Here is a 20273-nt window from a genome sequence, read left to right on the forward strand (position 1 = left end):
AGAGAAAAGAAAGAGAGAGAGAAAGAAAAAGAGAGAAAGAGGGAGAGAAAAGAGAAAGAAAGAAAGAGGAGAGAAAGAAAGAAAGAGGGCGAGAGAAAGAAAGAAAAAAAAAGAGGAGAGAAAGAAAGAAAGAAAGAGGAAGAGAAAAAGAAAGAAAGAAGAGAGGAGAGAGAGCAAGAAAGAGGGAGAGAGAAAGAAGAAAGAAAGAGAGAGAGACAGAAAGAAGGATAAAGAAAGAAAGAGAGAGAAAGAAAAGAGAGAAAGAAAGAGGGAGAGAAACAGAAAGAAAGGAAAAAAAGAAAGAGAGAGAAAGAAAGAGGAGAGGAGAGAGAAAAAGAAGAAAGCGAGAGAGAAAGAAAGAAAGAAAAAGAAAAGAAAGAAATAGAGAAAGAAAGAAATAGAGAGAAAGAAAGAGAAAAAGAGAAAGTAAAAGAAAGAGAGAAACAAACAAAGAGAAAGAAAGAGGTAGAAAAGAAAGAAAGAAAGAGGGAGAGAGAGAAAGCAAAAGAGAGAAAGAAAGAAAAAGAGAGAAAGAAAGAGGGAGAAAGAGAAAAAGAGAAAGAAACAAACAAAGAGAAAGAAAGAGGTAGAAAGAAAGAAAAAGAAAGGGAGAAAGAAAGAAAAAGAGAAAGAAAGAAGAAGGGGAGGGGGGCAGAACCAGAAAGAGAAGAAAGAAAGAGAGAGAGAGAGAAAGAAAGAAGAAGGGAAGAGAGAATAAACAAGACTGCCGGGAGTGTGGGCGGGGCAGACACAGAGGAAGAGGTCAGGAGGAGGAGGGGCAGAACCAGCTTTCAATCTCCTCTCCCATCTATAGTGTGGGGGAGGGACTGTCAGCACTAGCTCTGGGCTGTGGGAGAGAGACTCTCTCAGCTCAGAGAACCAGGAGACATTCTATTCTGACAGATCTGCCGCAGCAGATGCAGGGATGGGGGGAACCCGGCAGCGCTGCGGGGGATGAGTGGAGGCTGGCCACCGGGGGAGTATACAGGAGCCCAGGGCAGCAGACGATGGATAGGAGGAGTGGCTGGCCGGACATAGAAGAACCAGTCTGTGCATTTCTCTTCTTTTGCAGCTGAATGCCTGCAGGAGGGAGAGGAGGAGAAGGGGGGATTCACTGCAGAAGTGAAATGCACGGACCAGTTCCTCTATGTGCCACTTCGCCATCTCTCCTATCCAGGCGGCAAATGCCCAGTGTGCCCTATGGCCAGTCTGGGCCTGATTTGTACAGTTGGCTGTATGCAACACCATTGGATCCTGGGCACTGAAATGTGGCCCTATTTTACATTACATGCCCATGTGTATAAGCCCTAAAGCCTGGTACACGCATTCAGAAAATTGTGTGAAAAATACCGCTTTCGAAGCAATCGTACGATAACCTGATCATTAGTACACAGCTTTCGTCTGAAATTATTTAAAGGGACAAACACAAAAATTTTTCTCATATCAGACCAGATCGTACAATTTTTGTTTAATCAGAATTCCACTTCTTCTCTGTGGAGTCTTGTTGAAGACTCTTCTTCAATGGTGTGCTGGTCTATACAATGAAAGATGCAGGACTATTACATTCAGTGTCTTTGAGTGGTTGTAAAGGCTGAAGGTTTTTTACCTTTGTGTAGTCTATGCATGAAGGTAAAAAAAATATCTGTGTGCAGCAGCCCCCTCAATACTTACCTGAGTCCCATCGCTATCCAGTGATGTGAATGACAGCCTCTGCTGTCCCAGGTCTCTGCCTCTTCATTGGCTAAGACAGCAAGAGGGAGCCATTGGCTCCTGCTGCTTACAATCAAAACCAGTCAGCCAATGAGGGGAGAGAGGAGGCGGGGCCAAGCCGTAGCTCCATGTGTGACTGAACACATGGAGCAGCGTGTGCCCCCATAGCAAGCTGCTTGCTGTGGGGGCACCCGACAGGAGGGAAGGGCCAGGAGAGCCTGCGGGGGACCCAGGAAGAGGAGGATCCAGGCTGCTTTAGAATCTTTTAATGTGATTGCTAAAAAGAAACCATTGAACAGAGGAAGTAGATGGTTCATGAGTCTGTATGATTGTCAGTTCATAGCCATATGTTTCTTAAAGGACATCCTTAAAGAGATATTCACAGGGGGAGGGGGGTGCACATCCATCTCGCATTCCTGACCTGCCAGGCTGCATGCTCAGATAAGGATGTAGTATGGATTTTGGCAGGGACCCCCACACCTTTTTTTTTTTAGATTTTTGCGTTTTTTTCAGATATTTTTAAAATCCAGTAATTCTTTACATTCAACTGTCCGTGGGGAACCCCGCTGACAGCTGACATTCATTGGTTGTTAAGGACGTGGAAGCCACCGACTCCTTAACCACTATGTTGTTTACTGGTTGTTAAGGATGCTGGCAGCTGCCAGTTCCTTAACTACCGCAGGCCGGGACCAATACTTATTTACTGCGTGGATTTATTTATTTATTTCTTTTTGTGAATTGATTTTAACTCCTGTTTTATATGATATTTACTGAGCATTTTTGGTAAATACTACATAAAGCAATAGTGAATGGACATTTTCAGGATCGCATGCAGTATTTGGGAAAACACCTAAATACCGCATGTGATCTGCTTTTGTGAATGGAGCCCAACATCTGAGTTTGAAAAGGCATAAAGTGGATTTATATCCACACTGACTATTGAGAAACATATTTCAATTAAAGTTTCCGTGACGGGATTTTTAGGGCAGCAAAGGCAGATTGTCACCTGAAATTGGAAGTTAGGAACTCACTAGATTACTTGTAGATCACCAAGTATTTTTCTGTACTTGCAGCATTTTTTAAAGGGATAAAATATGGGGAAATGTAGAAGCATTGTGTACTGAATATGTTGTTTTTTTTATTTGCCCAGATATACATTTAAATCAAAGTCATATGTCATTCCATATCCACCATGTGCATTGGAAACACAGGAAATGGGGTGTTATCCATTGTCTTAGATTTATTTAAATGAAACAAGTATACACAGACCCATCAGTACAGCACACACACTGATTGGAGTGGAACATCACAGAACGCAAAAATTCTGTAGCAAATAATACCAATAATGGGAATGTTATACAATATGTGCATTAAATGACATGATCACCCATGCAGTATAATTATAAGTGAAAAAAAGATGTGGTGTCTGAAAGTTTGTACAGCTGATGATAGCCACCCTTCAGCTGCCAAGTGACCCTTAGAGATCAAACCTAAAAATAATCAGTGCCAATCTGAGACATTAGTGCCCCCCTCCCCCAGAGGGTTAAATTAGGCAGTGAGGAGGCAGCATACCACCGTTTCACCACCTGTCAAACACCTTTGAAAAGCAATCTGAGCAGAAATTGCTTTTCAGAGGTGCAGCGGTGAATAAATCCTACCTGTTATTATTATACAGGATTTATATAGCGCCAACAGTTTGCTCAGCGCTGTACAATAGGAGACAATACAGCAACAATACAGTTCAATACAAGAGTTTTCTCTCTCTTTCCTTCCCTATATTGGTCCTTTCACAGTAGTGTTCCGATCACATCCACCCAGGGGCGGACTGACCATTTGGAAATTCGGGCATTGCCCGAGGGCCCGGGGTCAGTAGGGGGCCCCATGAGATGCACCTGGTACCTTTTTCATAGGCTTTTTTGAGTTGGGCAAGGACACAGGGGCCCCATAATCCCCTATCGCCCAGGGGCCCCATGAGTTGTCAGTCCGCCCCTGCATCCACCTATCAATTTTTCAAGCAGATTGCAACAGAAGCTCAGTGCTAGTCTATGAGCGGGCGTATGTAAATGGTAGGCATCTATTTACATTTGATTGTCTCTGGGTCCAAAAAAAAAAATTGAAAAGGTTTGCGTCCTTTTCTGTTTTCTCAGACCTAAATATGACGGATCGTAGGTAAATGTATGTAAAGGGACGCACATCCATTTACATCCATCTGCTCATAGACCATAACCATTCAGGTCTGCGAGGAAAAAACTGAATAGACACAGATGTCACAAAGTTCTGTGATTCTGTTCATGGATCCTTTTCTGATCATAACATACACCACTTGTCTAAAAGAACCCTATCTCTCTCTTTCCTCTATTTTTCATTCTCTATCTCCCACTATCTCTCACTATCTGTCTGTTTAATCTATTTAACCCCTTGGCGCCGGCGCCTCTCAGCCCTTTAGGGCTTTGTGACGCCGGGAGGTTGGGTTTTAGGGTCATGTGACCACCGTGATTGGCTGCCACAGTGGTCACATGATTGGAAAGGTTCCGATCACAAGTAGTGATCAGGACCTTTCCGTGAGGCACTAGCAAATGTGCCGGGAGTATGCAGGGTTACAGCATACAAGATCATGAAATACAACTTGTCACTGAAGATTCATTTTCTGCATTCACAGTTGGACTTCTGTCCCAAAAATCTAGCTGCAGTCAATGACAAACATGGTGAAGGGTTTCACCAGGACATTTGGAATTTGAAACTCAAAATTTGTAATTCGGAACTCAGAATATGGAATTCGAAGCTTGAAATGTGGAATTCAGAACTTGGAATTTGGAATTCAGACTTTGGAATCTCAGAATTTGGAATTCAGAATTTAAAATTCAGAATTTTGGTATTCTCTGAATTTGGAATTCATAACTTGGAATTTGAATTTGGAATTCAGAATTTAGAATTCAGAACTCCAAATTCATAATTTGGAGTTCTTAGAATTTGGAATTGGGAATTTAGAACTGACAATTTGGCATTTGGAATTAATTGAATTTAGAATTTGGAATTCTCTGAATTTAGAATTAAGAATTCTCTGAATTTGGAACTCTGAACTTGGAATTTGGAATTCAGACTTTGGAATGTTAGAATTTGGAACTCAAAATTTAGAATTCAGAATTTAGAATTCTGGACTCAAAATTCAGAATTTGGAGTTCTTAGAATTTGAAATTGGGAATTTAGAACTGAGAATTTAGAATCTGGCATTTGAAATTCATTGAATTGGAAATAGAATTTGGAATTCAGAATATGGAATTTGGAACTTGGAAATTTAGAATTTGATATGTCAAAAAAATGTGTTAACAATAACTTCTGCATTCATTGAGGAGGCTTTACTAAAGGCAAATAGATTGTGCACTTTGCAATTTCAGTTGCTCTAGATCTTAGTATATGTGATGAAGCTTCACTTTGCAAAGAATACTCAATCACATGCAAGGAAAATAATAAAACTGCACTTTTGTTTGCACGATTGTATGATGAAAGTCAGCAGTTTCCCCTCATTTACTAAGGTCTGGGACAACTGTACTTCCAGAGTGCACAGTCTATTTGGCTATAGTAAATCCACCCCATTGTGCCTTGTCAGTTCACTAGTTTGGCTGTTTGAACTATGCATGTCCAAAGAGTGAACCATTAAAGTGTTACTAAACCCACAACAGTACAATCAGTCTGTATATGCAGTAAAGCATGTTTGTTATACTCACTGTGAAACCTAAGGGGTTAATCCTGTGCATTGTGTAAAAAGGCCATTTGATCCTTTCTTCTCTCTTCTTCCTCATTTTCAAGTGACCACCTCTTATCTCATAAGACAGACTGAACCATAGGCATTTTTCACATGTTCAGTTTGGTGTGTATCGCTAGAGAGGTTTTCTTGGAAGATCAGCACAGGGCCAATCAGCACTGGTCAGAGGTCAGGGGTTTTGCATCCTTCTAGAGCAGAAAGAAAACTCCTCCTACAAGCTGTAACCAGTGCTCTGCTGAACACTGATAGAAGTCACAAGACTGCTATATACTGCTTATGAGAAAAGGTATTTACCAGTTTATATTGTCAGGGATCTACTCGATCCCTGCCGCGATGGTCCCGGCGCAGGCGCAGTGCACCGCCCTGTGCAGGGACACGGGCACTAGGTCCGGGCCGGCCGCGGCGTTCGAGTTTGCGCATGCGCAGTAGAAGCCGCGGCCGCCCGCTGGGCACCAATGGCAGCGCAGGGCGGGATATTTAAATGGCCCTGAGCTGTCATTCAGTGCCTTCTGGTCTTCCCTGCATCCTGTGAACCTGTGAACCTGTACCCCTTGTAAGTTTTGACCCGGATTATACCTGACCTTGCTGCTTTCTCCTGTTCTGACCCTTGCTTTGCCTGACCTCTCTCCTGAATGCCCCTGATTGGATTTGACCTGCTGTTGCTGACCTGGCGTGTGACCCGACCATTCTATGCCCGCTGCCTTGTACCTTGCCGTCCTCTCTGTTACCGACCCGGCCCGTCTGACCTTGCTCATCCATCCATCCATCCCTTGCAGTGGGGTCTTCTGACCTCCTCACATCAGACTCTTCCCCATGGGAGCCCTTGGCGCATACTACTACCACTGACGGACGCACCCAGTAGTCACGACCTGGTCTCGGGGAGCTCCAAGTCCATCCCCACCATCAGGGGCTCTGGTGAACAAGCACCCTGGGACTTAGATTCCGTGCGCTGGGGACGCCTATTCAGTGGAGTGCTAGTGGTACCGCCAGGCAGTCCCTTAAATATATTTACTAAAATAACTGCATTTCCATGTTCTGTGTACTGTAGGAGACCAGATATAGTGAATGCAGGGTCCTGGGAGACCAGATATAGTGAATGCAGGGTCCGGGGAGACCAGATATAGTGAATGCAGGGTCCGGGGAGACCAGATATAGTGAATGCAGGGTCTGGGGAGACCAGATATAGTGAATGCAGGGTCCGGGGAGACCACATATAGTGAATGCAGGGTCCGGGGAGAGCGGATATAGTGAATGCAGGGTCTGGGGAGACCAGATATAGTGAATGCAGGGTCTGGGGAGACCACATATAGTGAATGCAGGGTCCGGGGAAACCGGATATAGTGAATGCAGGGTCCAGGGGGAGCAGATATAGTGAATGCAGGGGCTGGGGAGACCAGATATAGTGAATGCAGGGTCCGGGGAGAGCAGATATAGTGAATGCAGGGTCCGGGGAGACCAGATATAGTGAATGCAAGGTCCGGGGAGACCAGATATAGTGAATGCAGGGTCCGGGGAGACCAGATATAGTGAATGCAGGGTCTGAGCAGACCAGTTATAGTGAATGCAGGGTCCAAGGAGACCAGATATAGTGAATGCAGGGTCTGGGGAGACCAGATATAGTGAATGCAGGGTCCGGGGAGACCAGTTATAGTGAATGCAGGGTCCGGGGAGACCACATATAGTGAATTCAGGGTCCGGGGAGACCAAATATAGTGAATGCAGTGAATGTAAACATATTTTATTGGGATTTTATGTGATAGACCAACACAAAGTGGCACATCATTGTGAAGTGGAAGGAAAATGATAATTTTCAAAATTTTTTACAAATATCTGAAAAGTGTGACGTTCACTTGTATTCAGCCCCCTTTACTCTGATACTCCTAACTAAAATCTAGTGGAACCAATTGCCTTCAGAAGTCACCTAATTAGTAAACAGAGTCCCCCTGTGTGTAATTTAATCTGAGTATAAATACAGCTGTTCTGTGGAGCCCACAGAGGTTTGTTAGAGAACATTGGTGAACAAACAGCACGAAGGCCAAGGAAGACAGTTCAGGGATAAAGTTGTGGAGAAGTTTAAAGCAGGGTTTATCCCTTAAAATCCCAAGCTTTGAAGCACTGTTCAATCCATCATCCAAAAATGGAAAAAGTATGGCACAACTGCAAACCTACCAAGACATGGCCGTCCACCTAAACTGACAGGCTGGGCAAGGAGAGCATTAATCAGAGAAGCAGCCAAGAGGCCCATGGTAACTCTGGAGGAGCTGCAGAGATCCACAGCTCAGGGGGGAGAATCTGTCCACAGGACAACTATTAGTCATGGGCTTCACAAGTCTGGCCTTTATGGAAGAGGGGCAAGAAGAAAGCCATTGCTGAAAGAAAGCCATAAGAAGTCCCATTTGCAGTTTGTGAGAAGCCATGTGGGGGACACAGCAAACATGTGGATAGCTCGTGAGGAGAGGAAAGCCGGTAATCGACATTCCTCAGAGGGGACATCTACACTGATCATCAGAACTGGTGATCAGTGCCCTGATGATCAGTGTAGCCCCATCAGTGCCACCTGTCAGTGCCCTTTAGTGCACATCAATGCCGCATATCAGTGCCTACCAGTGCACATCATTGCCACATATCAGTGTCCATCTGAGCTGCCTTTCAGTGCCAGTCAGTGCCACCTATCAGTGCCAGTCAGTGCCACCTATCAGTGCCAGCCAGTGCTGCCTATCAGTACCAGTAAGTGCTGCCTATCAGTGCCCATCAGTGCCACCTAACAATTCCAGTCAGTGCCACCTAACAGTGCTAGTCAGTGTCGCCTATCAGTGCCAGTCAGTGCTGCCTACCAGTGTCGCCTATCAGTGCCATATATTTGAGGCATCACCAGCAAGGCTCCCATCATCCATCCACTACACATCTGCACCAGAGGCTGGTCAGTAGCTCTGAGGAAAGGGATTCATCCCCGAAACGCATCAGCCATTTGACCGCACTGACAGTTGGAACACCTTGCTTGTCATTGTGGCCATCGTCTTTATTCAAATGCTTTTAAGATACATGCTTCGTCTGTGAGTATGTTTTTACTTTTCATACCTTTCAATAAACCTTGGATAATGCACTAGGTGTGTGCGCCACCTGTTTATTCTCTATCTAGTAGCTGATCTCCCCGTATGAGGAGGGCTGCACCCCTGAAGCATTTCCTTTGGTTGTTGCTGTCCTGGTTCCCTTGGCTTCCTTTTTGGCTGTGCATATCCTGAGGCGCTGGAGAGTACATACGATATCCGGTTCCATATATGCGTACTGCCTTTCAGTGCCCATCAGTGATGCCTGTCAATACCCATCAGTGCCACCTACCAGTGCCTCCTCATCAGTGCCCATCAGTGCAGCCTATCAATGCCCATCACTGCAGCCTCATTAGCGCACATCAGTGAAGGAGAAAAATTACTCATTTACAAAATTATACAACAGAAACTAAGTAAAAAACTTTTTTTTTCAACATTTTCAGTTGTTTTTGGTTTGTTTATCAAAAAATAAAAAACCCAGAGGTGATTAAATACCACCAAAAGAAAGCTCTATCTGTCTCAAAAAAACTCTAAAACTTTCATATGGGTACAGTGTTGCATGACCGTGCAATTGTCATTCAAAATGCAACAGTGCTGAAAGCTGGAAATTGGCCTGGGCAGGAAGGGGGTGAAAGTGCCCGGTAGGCAAGTGGTTAAAATGGTGATGAAATTGATTTCATATGCACAGCTGATAACATCTTATTATGGAGTGAATTGCTAGAAACCAAACACAAAACCTAGACCAGTCACAAAAGCTTTAGTTTCAGCCATGAAGGGATTAAAGGTAAAATGACCAGACATGCTGACTTTAACACATTTCCATTGTGTTGTACTTCCATTAGCAGTTCATTGATTGATTTTGCTTGTTGCCGGAGGTTGGCTTTAATAACAAGCAATTCATAATGGATGGCAAGGGAAGTGATAGTTTAGATTGATCAACTCTTCACTTGTTTATACATGTCCGCCTTTTAGTGTACCTTCAACAAGACTCAGCTTGAAATACGTACCTAGACACCAATGTGTAAATATTAGTATAGCCATAGCTGAATACCAATAGAAGCTTCGCCTTTTCCTATTTTTTATATATCTCACATCTTGTGGTAAAAATGGAAACATAAAAGAAAGCAGATATTGAAAGCAATGAAGGGATTTTAAAGAAGATAAATTTATTTATTTCAGGTACCTATATAGTGCTGTCAATTTACATATATATTGTGCATTCACATCAGTCCCTAACCCTCAAGGGGTGTACAATCTAAGGTCCCTAACTCACATTCATACATACACATACTAGGGACAATTTAGACAGGATTCAATTAACCTACCAGCATGTCTTTGGAGTGTGGGAGGAAACCAGAGCACCCAGAGGAAACCCACACAGGCACAGGGAGAACATGCAAACTCCAGGCAGGAGGTGCCATGGCTGGGATTTGAACCAACAGCCCTAGTACTGCCAGGTGGAAGTGCTAACCATTTAGCCACTGTGATATCACACAATGCAGTATATACATGTGGCTTTTCACTTGGCAACTGCTTCCATTACACCCCTTTCACATAAGTGTTGGGGGGAGTGGTAAATACAGGCAGTTTAGCCTTCATTTTGCCAGCCCAAACTACCTACTGAAAGTCTACTGTATAGTCAGAGGTGGCTGCAATGCTCTGTGCTGCACCAGTTTTAACACCACATGTCAAGTGGACAGGATCCAATTATTTATTTCAGGTACTTATATAGCGCTGTCAATTTACACAGCACTTTACATATATATTGTACATTCACATCAGTCCCTAACCCTCAAGGGGCGTACAATCTAAGGTCCCTAACTCACATTCATACATACACATACTAGGGCCAATTTAGACAGGATCCAATTAACCTACCAGCATGTCTTTGGAGTGTGGGAAGAAACCAGAGCACCCAGAGGAAACCCACACAAGCAGAACATGCAAACTCCATGCAGGAGGCACCATGGTCAGGAATCAAACGCATGACCCATTTTACTGCAAGGCAGACATGCTAACCACTAAGCCGCCCCAATTAACCTACCAGCATGTCTTTAGAGTGTGGGAGGAAACTGGAGTACCTGGAGGAAACCCACGCAGGCAAAGGGAGAACATGCAAACTCCAGGCAGGTGGTGCCGTGGTTGGGATTTCAATCAACGACCCTAGTACTGCCATGTGGAAGTGCTAACCATTTAGCCACTGTGCTGCCCAGAAATAAATATATATGTATTTTGCAGACAGTCCTGACTCCTCAAGAGGATCCTGCACTGGGATTCAAAGGAAACCATAATGGTTTTGGTAAATTTTTATGTAAAGCTAAAGTTTACTTTGCTGTCCCCGATCCCCCTAGTTCCCCCTCTTCAATAACAGAGTAACTAAAACTCAACCATTTTTATTACATGCTCTATTTTAGCTCCAGTGATGTCTCTGTGCTTCTCTATGCAATGCAGATAGATGATAGCTAATGCTCAGCTCCCCTCCACTGATGTGACCTTTGCAAGCTTCTTCACCTGTGCCAACATCTTCTCTCCAACATCTTCAATGTACATTCTCAACCCTCTTGCAAGGAGGAGGGTAAGGAGCTTCTATTGCAGAAGAGGCATACTTCAATGATAAAAATTCTTCCTGCAGCAAGTTTTTCACTTTAGGGCTAAGTTCCGCTTAAGCAACATCCCCCCCAGAAAACATCCTACCCCTAGTCCACTCAGCACCGCCCCTACTGCACTTCTTGTCCATCACTCGCTTATACACACCAGTCACTACCAGGGGCGGACTGACCATTTGGAAACTCGGGCATGGGGGTGCATGTGGGTGGTGGTGGAAGGGGTGTAGAAGTTAGTAGTGACCAGGGGCGGACTGACAACTCATGGGGCCCCCGGGCAATAGGGGATCATGGGGCCCTCGTGTCCTTGCCCAAACTCAAAAAAGCCTATGAAAAAGGTACCAGGGGCATCTCATGGGGCCCCCTACTGACCCCGGGCCCTCGGGCGGTGCCCGAGTTTCCAAATGGTCAGTCCGCCCCTGCGTAATACAGTCCTCTTGCCCCCCACCTCTGCTTCTTTCACATACTACATCTACCTGCCCCCCTACTCACATTTAATACAACTTCCATACCCCCCTACTAACATATAATATAGCACCCTTGTCCCCCAACTAAAATATAATACATCCCCTGCCCCCCTCCTTACAAATAATATACCCCTGCCCCCCAGTCATACATAATACAGCCCCCCTTCTTCACAAAAAAATGCAGCCCCCCTTCCCAGAAGGGCAAAATAAATGTCAGCCAAAATTAATTAAACAGCAGCTGGTCCGCAGTATAGTACAATGTATTCTGTTGTAGGAAAGTGCAACTAATCAGATGCCCTGGAACTGCTTCCAATCAGAATATTCTGATACTGTCATGTGACCATGCCAGACCTTTCCTGAATGGCTGCTTTTCCAGAACTTACAAGGATGGAGTAAGCTTTTACTGTTGTTATTATTATAATGCAGGACTTATATAGCAACAACAGCTTGCACAGCGCTTTACAATATAAAGGGAGACAGTACAGCTACAATACAATCAAAACAAGAGGATTAAGAGGGCCCAGATCACAAGAACTTACAATCTAATAGGGTGGGGAAAATGGTACAAAAGGTTATAACTGTGGGGGATGAGCTGATGGAAGTCATGTCTATTTGGAGGTGTGATAGGTTTCTCTGAAGAGATGAGTTTTCATGGATCGCCTAAAGGCAGCCAGAGTAGGAGATAGCCAGACAGATTGAGGTAGAGAGTTCCAGAGGATAGGAGAGGCTGTAGTAAAGTCTTGGAGATGAGCATGGGAGGAGGAGACAAGGGAGCTTGAGAGCTGGAGATCATGAGAGGAGCAGAGAGGACGGTTTGGGTGATATTTGGAGACAAAGTTGGTGATGTAGCTCAGGGCACAGTTGTGGATGGCTTTGTATGTTGTTGTTAGTATTTTGAAATTTATTTGCTGGGCAATCGGAAGCCAGTGGAGGGATTGGCAGAGACTGAGTGGTTGGTAAGGTAGATGATCCAGGCAGCAGCATTCCTGATAGACTGAAGAGGGGATAGCCTATGGAGAGGTAGGTCTATGAGTAGGGAGTTGCAATAGTAAAGGCGAGAGATAACAAGGGAGCGAATGAGTAGCTTGGTGGTTTCATTGGAGAATTTTAGAGATGTTACAGAAGTGAAGTTAACAAGCTTTTGACAGCGATTGGATTTGGGGCCGAAAAGAGTGATCAGAGTCTAGGATTACACCTAGTACCCTGCCTTGCAGGAAGGGACTGATAGATGTAATATTGATCTGGATGGAAAAGTCATGTATGAGTGCAGGAGGTGGGGGGAATATTATCAGCTCGGTTTTAGAGAGATTTAGTTTAAGGCAGTGTTGTGACATCCATGCTGATATGACAAGTTACTAAACTGCAGACTAGCTGTTGTTTAACTTCTGCTTTTATTCATCTGAATGTAAAAGTATATCAAAAGACAGAAAGACTTTTAGGATACCAAAAAACACAACTTACATGATAAAATCCACAATTTTAATAAAAACATTCAAAACATCACACTTCAAAAGGTGCGCTGCCAAATACAGTCATTATCATCCTCTATTATTATTATTATTATTATACAGTATTTATAAAGCGCCAATAGTTCGTTCAGCGCTGTACATTAAAATGGGAGACAGTACATGCGACAGTACAATAACAATACACGAGGGGTTCAAGGGCCCTGCTCCTTTCGAGCTTACAATCTAGGAGGAAGGGGATGGTGGCACAGGAGGAGATAGCTGTGGGGGATGGAGTGGTAGGAAGAAAGGAGGAGGTCGACAGGTTAGCAGGGGGTGGTGTAGGCTTCCCTGAAGAGATGGGTTTTCAGGGTGCGCCTAAAGGAGAGGAGAGTAGGTGATAATCTGATGGGTTGGGGCAGGGAGTTCCAGAGGATGGGTGACACCCTGGAGAAGTCCTGGAGGCGGGCATGGGAGGAGGAGACCAGGGAACTAGAGAGAAGGAGGTCTTGTGAGGAGCGGAGTGTGCGTGCTGGGTGGTACTTGGATATTAGGTCACTGATGTAGTTCGGGGCAGTATGGTGGACAGCTTTGTACGTCAGCGTTAGGATTTTAAATTTGATCCGTTGCGTCACATGCAAATACCTATCCAGCACCCATTATAAATGTATGCATCACTTTATCTTTGCTCTCTAATCCAAATATTACATTTGGTGCTTACATATACATTATCTATTGACTAATGAGGTACTGGACTTAAGATCCCTTTTTCTTCTACGCGTTTCTCAGGTGGACTCCGATTGCTAATGAGGATGATTAAGGCCATTTCAAGATCAGACATAGAAACAATTACTTGAGATACATCATGCATATAAATATAAAGCTTATCAATCAGTATTTACATTTTTCAGTTACATTGTGCCTATTGCAGTTACATATCTAATGTATATGTAAACCCTCACCTTGTAAAACAACCTATTTGGTTTGAAATAGAAATGAAAGACAAAACATTTGTGGATAGATATAATAAAAAAAAATTAAATACCTTTGTACCCCTATTTTATAAGTGATCACATACCCTTTGTTCTTAGCTGCATAAGGAACTCAGAGAGTTGGGGGAAGAGAAACTGAAGTACACTGGTCTTTCCAGTGCTTGGCTGTGCAGAGGGGGCGTGTCGGCACAAGTCTGATCATTGGAGGAGAGCAAGATGAGTTCTCAGCACAGCTAAAGATGTAATAAATGTGCTCTCATACCTAGTGTGGTCATAGTTAGTCTGGCTAAAAAAGACAAAAGTCCATCCAGTTCAACCATTAAAAAAAAAAAGTTATAATCCTACACCCACAGTTGATCCAGAGGAAGACAAAAAAAATCCAGCAAAGCATGATCCAATTTGCTCCAGCAGGGAAAAAATTCCTTCCTGATCCCTCGAGAGGCAATCGGATATTCCCTGGATCAACTTTACCTATAAATGTTATATCCAGTTATATTCTGTGTATCTAAGAAAGAATCCAGGACTTTTTTAAAGCAATCCACATAGCTGGCCAGAACCAACTCTTGAGAGAGTCTATTCCACATTTTCACAGCTCTTACTGTGAAGAAACCTTTCCATGTTTGGAGATTAAATTTCTTTTCCACCAGACGTAAAGAGTGCCCCCTTGTCCTCTGTGATGACCTCAGGGTGAATAACTCTACAACGAGTTCAATATATGAACCACTGATGTATTTATACATGGAGATCATATCCCCCCTTATGTATTATACATGGAGATCATATCCCCCCTTATGTATTATACATGGAGATCATATCCCCCCTTATATATTATACATGGAGATCATATCCCCCCTTATGTATTATACATGGAGATCATATCCCCCCTTATGTATTATACATGGTGATCATATCCCCCCTTATGTATTATACATGGTGATCATATCCCCCCTTATGTATTATACAAGGAGATCATATCCCCCCTTATGTATTATACATGGAGATCATATCCCCCCTTATGTATTATACATGGTGATCATATCCCCCCTTATATATTATACATGGAGATCATATCCCCCCTTATGTATTATACATGGAGATCATATCCCCCCTTATATATTATACATGGAGATCATATCCCCCCTTATGTATTATACATGGTGATCATATCCCCCCTTATGTATTATACATGGTGATCATATCCCCCCTTATGTATTATACATGGAGATCATATCCCCCCTTATGTATTATACATGGAGATCATATCCCCCCTTATGTATTATACATGGTGATCATATCCCCCCTTATATATTATACATGGAGATCATATCCCCCCTTATGTATTATACATGGTGATCATATCCCCCCTTATGTATTATACATGGAGATCATATCCCCCCTTATGTATTATACATGGTGATCATATCCCCCCTTATGTATTATACATGGAGATCATATCCCCCCTTATATATTATACATGGAGATCATATCCCCCCTTATGTATTATACATGGAGATCATATCCCCCCTTATGTATTATACATGGAGATCATATCCCCCCTTATGTATTATACATGGTGATCATATCCCCCCTTATGTATTATACATGTTGATCATATCCCCCCTTAATCTTCTCTTCTCAAGAGAGAATAAATTCAGTTCCTCTAATCTCTCCTCATAGCTGAGCTCCTCCATGCCTCTTATCAATTTGGTTGCCCTTCTCTGTACTTTCTCCAGTTCCCCAATGTTCTTTTTGTGAATTGGTGCCCAAAACTGAACTGCATATTCCAGATGAGGTCTTACTAATGATTTGTACCGGGGGAAATGATATCTCTCTCTCTGAAGTCTATATCTCTTTTAATACAAGAGAGAATTTGCTCGCTTTAGAAACCGCAGCTTGGCATTGCATGCCATTATTAAGCTTGTGATCTACCAGAACTCTCAGATCCTTCTCCACCATTGATTCTCCCAATTGTACCCCCCTTAGTCAATTCTTTTTAAAAGGAAAGTAGGACTGGCAGGAACACCAGTAATTTCACACAAAAGAAGCAATACAAAGAAAACAGGATACTTTTCACACATGTACATGATACATCAGTCACATACAGTCTCAGGAATATGACATTTTGGGTTCCAATAAGTATGGTGCCTGGAGTAAGTGCAGGGACACCAAGAAGCCCCCCAGGAAGCCAACACAAACCACAAACTTGTACTTATTTATTACAACATATTTTAATTATATAGTTCCAGCACACAAACATTCAAAAGTTGGAACTACCAATACCTCCCAAAAAGATGGAAATAAGGGATTGTACCTTATATTAACATGTTCAGTTTTCTCTCCGACTCTTCCCATATCCTTGGGGCATTGTACAATACACCTATCCTGGTGCTATGGTAAAAATATTTAATATATCCACATTTGTACACAAAACCTTATATATGTTCCAGCTGCAGATAACAGATGGCAGCAACGCTTCTCTCCTCTTGTGGGAGCGGTTGATGTAGTGAGTAAGGGTAATTGAGGCCGATACTCATCTAAACTTGTTCCTCCTCATAACTGTATCTATACATGTCATACATATAATCAGCAACATTACCTGCAGTAGCTTTTGGTGATATGATCTTCTATCCCTGTTAATGCAATTATGAATGCTATTCAGATTAGTAATGAACAGCATTCATAGATTGATAGAAGGTGCATATTAATGCAAAGTTGTATTAAAAGAGTAGTTTGGAAATAAAAAAATATATAAACACACATACTCACCTAGATGGATGCAGCATTGTTCCGATGCTGTATCTGCCCCTGCTACCTCTAAGACTGAGAACTGAGCGATCAAAGACCACTGATCTCTCAGTTCTCAGTCCTCAGTGAGCAGAGAGAGGTAACTCTGTTCTGTCCCTCCAGAGCTCACCGAACTGTGAACCTGCGGCTTGCTAAGAGGCTGAGCCAGCTGCCGATCCAGGCATCTGGGTAGATCCTGTCTTTAAAGTCGAGATCTTTCCAGAGTCAGGACTGGCTCAGTGGCGTCAGTCTACAGCTGACTTTAGCCCGCTGTCAGCTGAAAACAAGTCTTGGGACTGCAGACCTAAGTACACTTCTGTGATCCACAGGACCCAAAGCTCTTTTGGTCCAACTTCTTTAAATACCACCAAAAGAATGCTCTATTTGTGTGAAAAAAATTATAAAAATTTAATATGGGTACAATGTTGCATGACCGCACAATTGTCATTCAAAGCTGAAAGCTGAAAATTGGCATGGGCAGGGAGGGGGGGTATAAGTGCCTGGCAGGCAAGTGTCAAATCCCGACCTCAGAGTATTACTTAATCCTGACCTCTGAATTTGGTGTGTTACTTAGTCCTGACCCCAGAACTGTCTGTGTTACATTATACTGACCTATGAACTTTGTGTGTTACTTAATCCTGACCTCTGAGTATTACTTAATCCTGACCCCTAAACTCTGTGTTACTTAATCCTGACCCCTAAACTCTGTGTTACTTAATCCTGACACCTAAACTCTGTGCTACTTAATCCTGACCCCTGAACTCTGTGTTACTTAATCCTGACCCCTGAACTCTGTGAGTTACTTAATCCTGGACCCCTGAACTCTGTGCATTACTTACCCCTGACCCCAAAACTCTGTTCATTACTTACACCTGACCCCTGCTTTTTGTGTGTTATCTACTCCTGACCCAAGAATTTTGTATGTTACTTACTCCTGACCCCTGAACTCTGTGTTCCTTACACCTGACCCCTGAAATCTGTACCTTACTTTTCCCTGACCTCAGAACTCTGTAAATTACTCACTCCTGGCCCCAGGCACAATCTGTGAGTAACTGGCTCTTGACCTGACCCCCGAACTCTGTGTGTTACTTAATCCTGACCTATGAACTCTGTGTTACTTACTCCTGACCCTAAACTCTGTGTGTTACTTAATCCTGACCCCAAACTCTGTGTGTTACTTACTCCTGACTCCAAACTCATTGTGTTACTTACTTGTGACCCCAAACTCTGTGTGTTACCTACTCCTGACCCCAAACTCTGTGTGTTACTTACTCCTGACCCCAGACTCTGTGCTTTATATTCTCTTGACCCATAGCAGCATAGGCCCAGGTTTTATTCACCCACACTTCTTTAAGCCCTGTCCCCTGTTACCACAATTTGGCCGTGCCCACAAATCAGCGCTGCAAGATAAGTATGCTACATCATTCCCCTTCCCATGGTGTCCAAAGTATTTCGTTTTGAAACCTTTATGTCAGCTTCTCTTAACAAAAGACTGCGACCAATTGTTTCGGGGCATGTTAAATTAGTTTTGTGGGTATGGCTACAAATGAGGGTGTGATTTTGTGGAGGTGTTTAAAAAGTAGGTGTGGCCAATATGGTGTTCCTGAATTTCATTTTAAAGATCTGATAACCTGATGGTAAAAATACAGGAAGCTGATTGGTTGCTGCTGGCAATGATAAATCCTAGTATTAACACAGCTTTCATACGTTTGCCTGTTCTGCTCAGAGTTTCAGGTTACCCTACCATGAAAAAGCAGTTAAACGCAGTAAATATTTGTACGGGTGGCAGTGAAGCAAGCCGTAATCTTTACACGAGAGTTCTGTTTGCAGAAAAATCGGAAGGAAAAACAAAGGTGACAGCTTCCACTCCGGCACACACATCTGATCGCAGAAGGATTGCAGGTGGATGTGGGTGAGATGAAAGATAAACACCCGTAATGTCACAGTACATATCACGCTGTCCATGGCTGTCTAAAGATGATATATATTCACTGAGAGCTTGCTTGTCACACAGCTTTTGTTATTCCATAGTTTACTAATACGTGTGCCTCTTTCTTGAATTGGTAATTAACCCCTTCATGCCCAAGGGTAAAACAAATCTTAATGCCTAAGCACAATTTTGCAATGGTGACATGTGTTAGTAAAACTGTACATATCATCACAACTACTTTGTACATTCAGGTGGATTATACCACATTTTTTTCAGGACAAATGGGGCTTTCATTTGGTGGTAAATGGTAATGGATATCTCCTGATTTTTTTTATTATCAAAGGAAAACTGGTCCACAATAGTAAAAAAAAATCATTTTTTTAAATTTAGCTGTGTGTTTCCTGTTACTATCATAACCTACCACCAAAGAGCAACCCAAAATTAATTTTCCAGCTCTTGACGATCACAGCAATACCATATACAATTGCAAGAAAAAGTATGTGAACCCCTTGGGATTCCGTGGAGTTTTGCATGAGTTGGGCATAAAATGTGCTCTGAATAATTACTAAGTCACAACAATAGAAGATCACAGTCTGCTGAACATAATACTACACAAACATTAGATGTTGCCATGGTTTAATTGCACATAACATGTAAACATTCACAGTGCAGGGAAGAAAAAGTATGTGAACTTTTGGACTTAATAACTGGTTGACCCTCCTTTGGCAGCAATAACCTCAACCAAACGTTTCCTGTAGTTGCAGATCAGACCTGCACAACGATCTGGAGTAATTTTGGACCACTCCTCTTCACAAAACTGTTTCAGTGTAGCAATATTCTTGGGATGTCTGGTGTGAATCGCTCTCTTAAGGTCATGCCACAGCATTTCAATCGGGTTGAGTCACACTGATTGGAGTCAAGGTTGGCTCACTCCTGGCTCCAATTAGCTCTGGGAGAAGTCATTAAGCTAGGGCCTCACATACTTTTTCCTCCCTGCACTGTGAATGTTTACATGTTATGTGCAATTAAACCATGGCAACATCTAATGTTTGTGTAGTATTATGTTCAGCAGACTGTGTTCTTCTATTGTTGTGACTTAGATGACGTTCAGAGCACATTTTATGCCCAATTCATGCAAAACTCCACGTAATCCCAAGGGCTTCACATACTTTTTCTTGCAACTGTATGTGTATGTTATTTGTTGTTTGTACCCATAGTACAGCCCAGAAACAATAGTGCGCATTTTGTTTTTTGTGGGTTTCTTGACACTAACTGACACTAATACCAATTTTAAAAATATCCTGAGCTTTGACCTTGACCCTTGACCCTGACCTTGACCCAAACACTTACCTTGGCACTGAACTAGATCAAACCTTGATCTAGGTATTTTTTGTTTATTTTTTAATATTTATCTATTCATCTTTTTTTTTATTTTTTAACAAACATTTTTTTCCCGCTATGCCAGGAGTTAGAGAGATGCAATGTATCTCTCTCCTCCATTCATAGAGAGAAAAAAAAACAAGGGGTCCAGG

The sequence above is a fragment of the Staurois parvus genome, unplaced genomic scaffold (genome assembly GCF_062004578.1).
Source record: "Staurois parvus isolate SC_StPar_1 unplaced genomic scaffold, SC_StPar_1.0 ptg000900l, whole genome shotgun sequence".
Lineage (NCBI taxonomy): Eukaryota > Metazoa > Chordata > Amphibia > Anura > Ranidae > Staurois > Staurois parvus.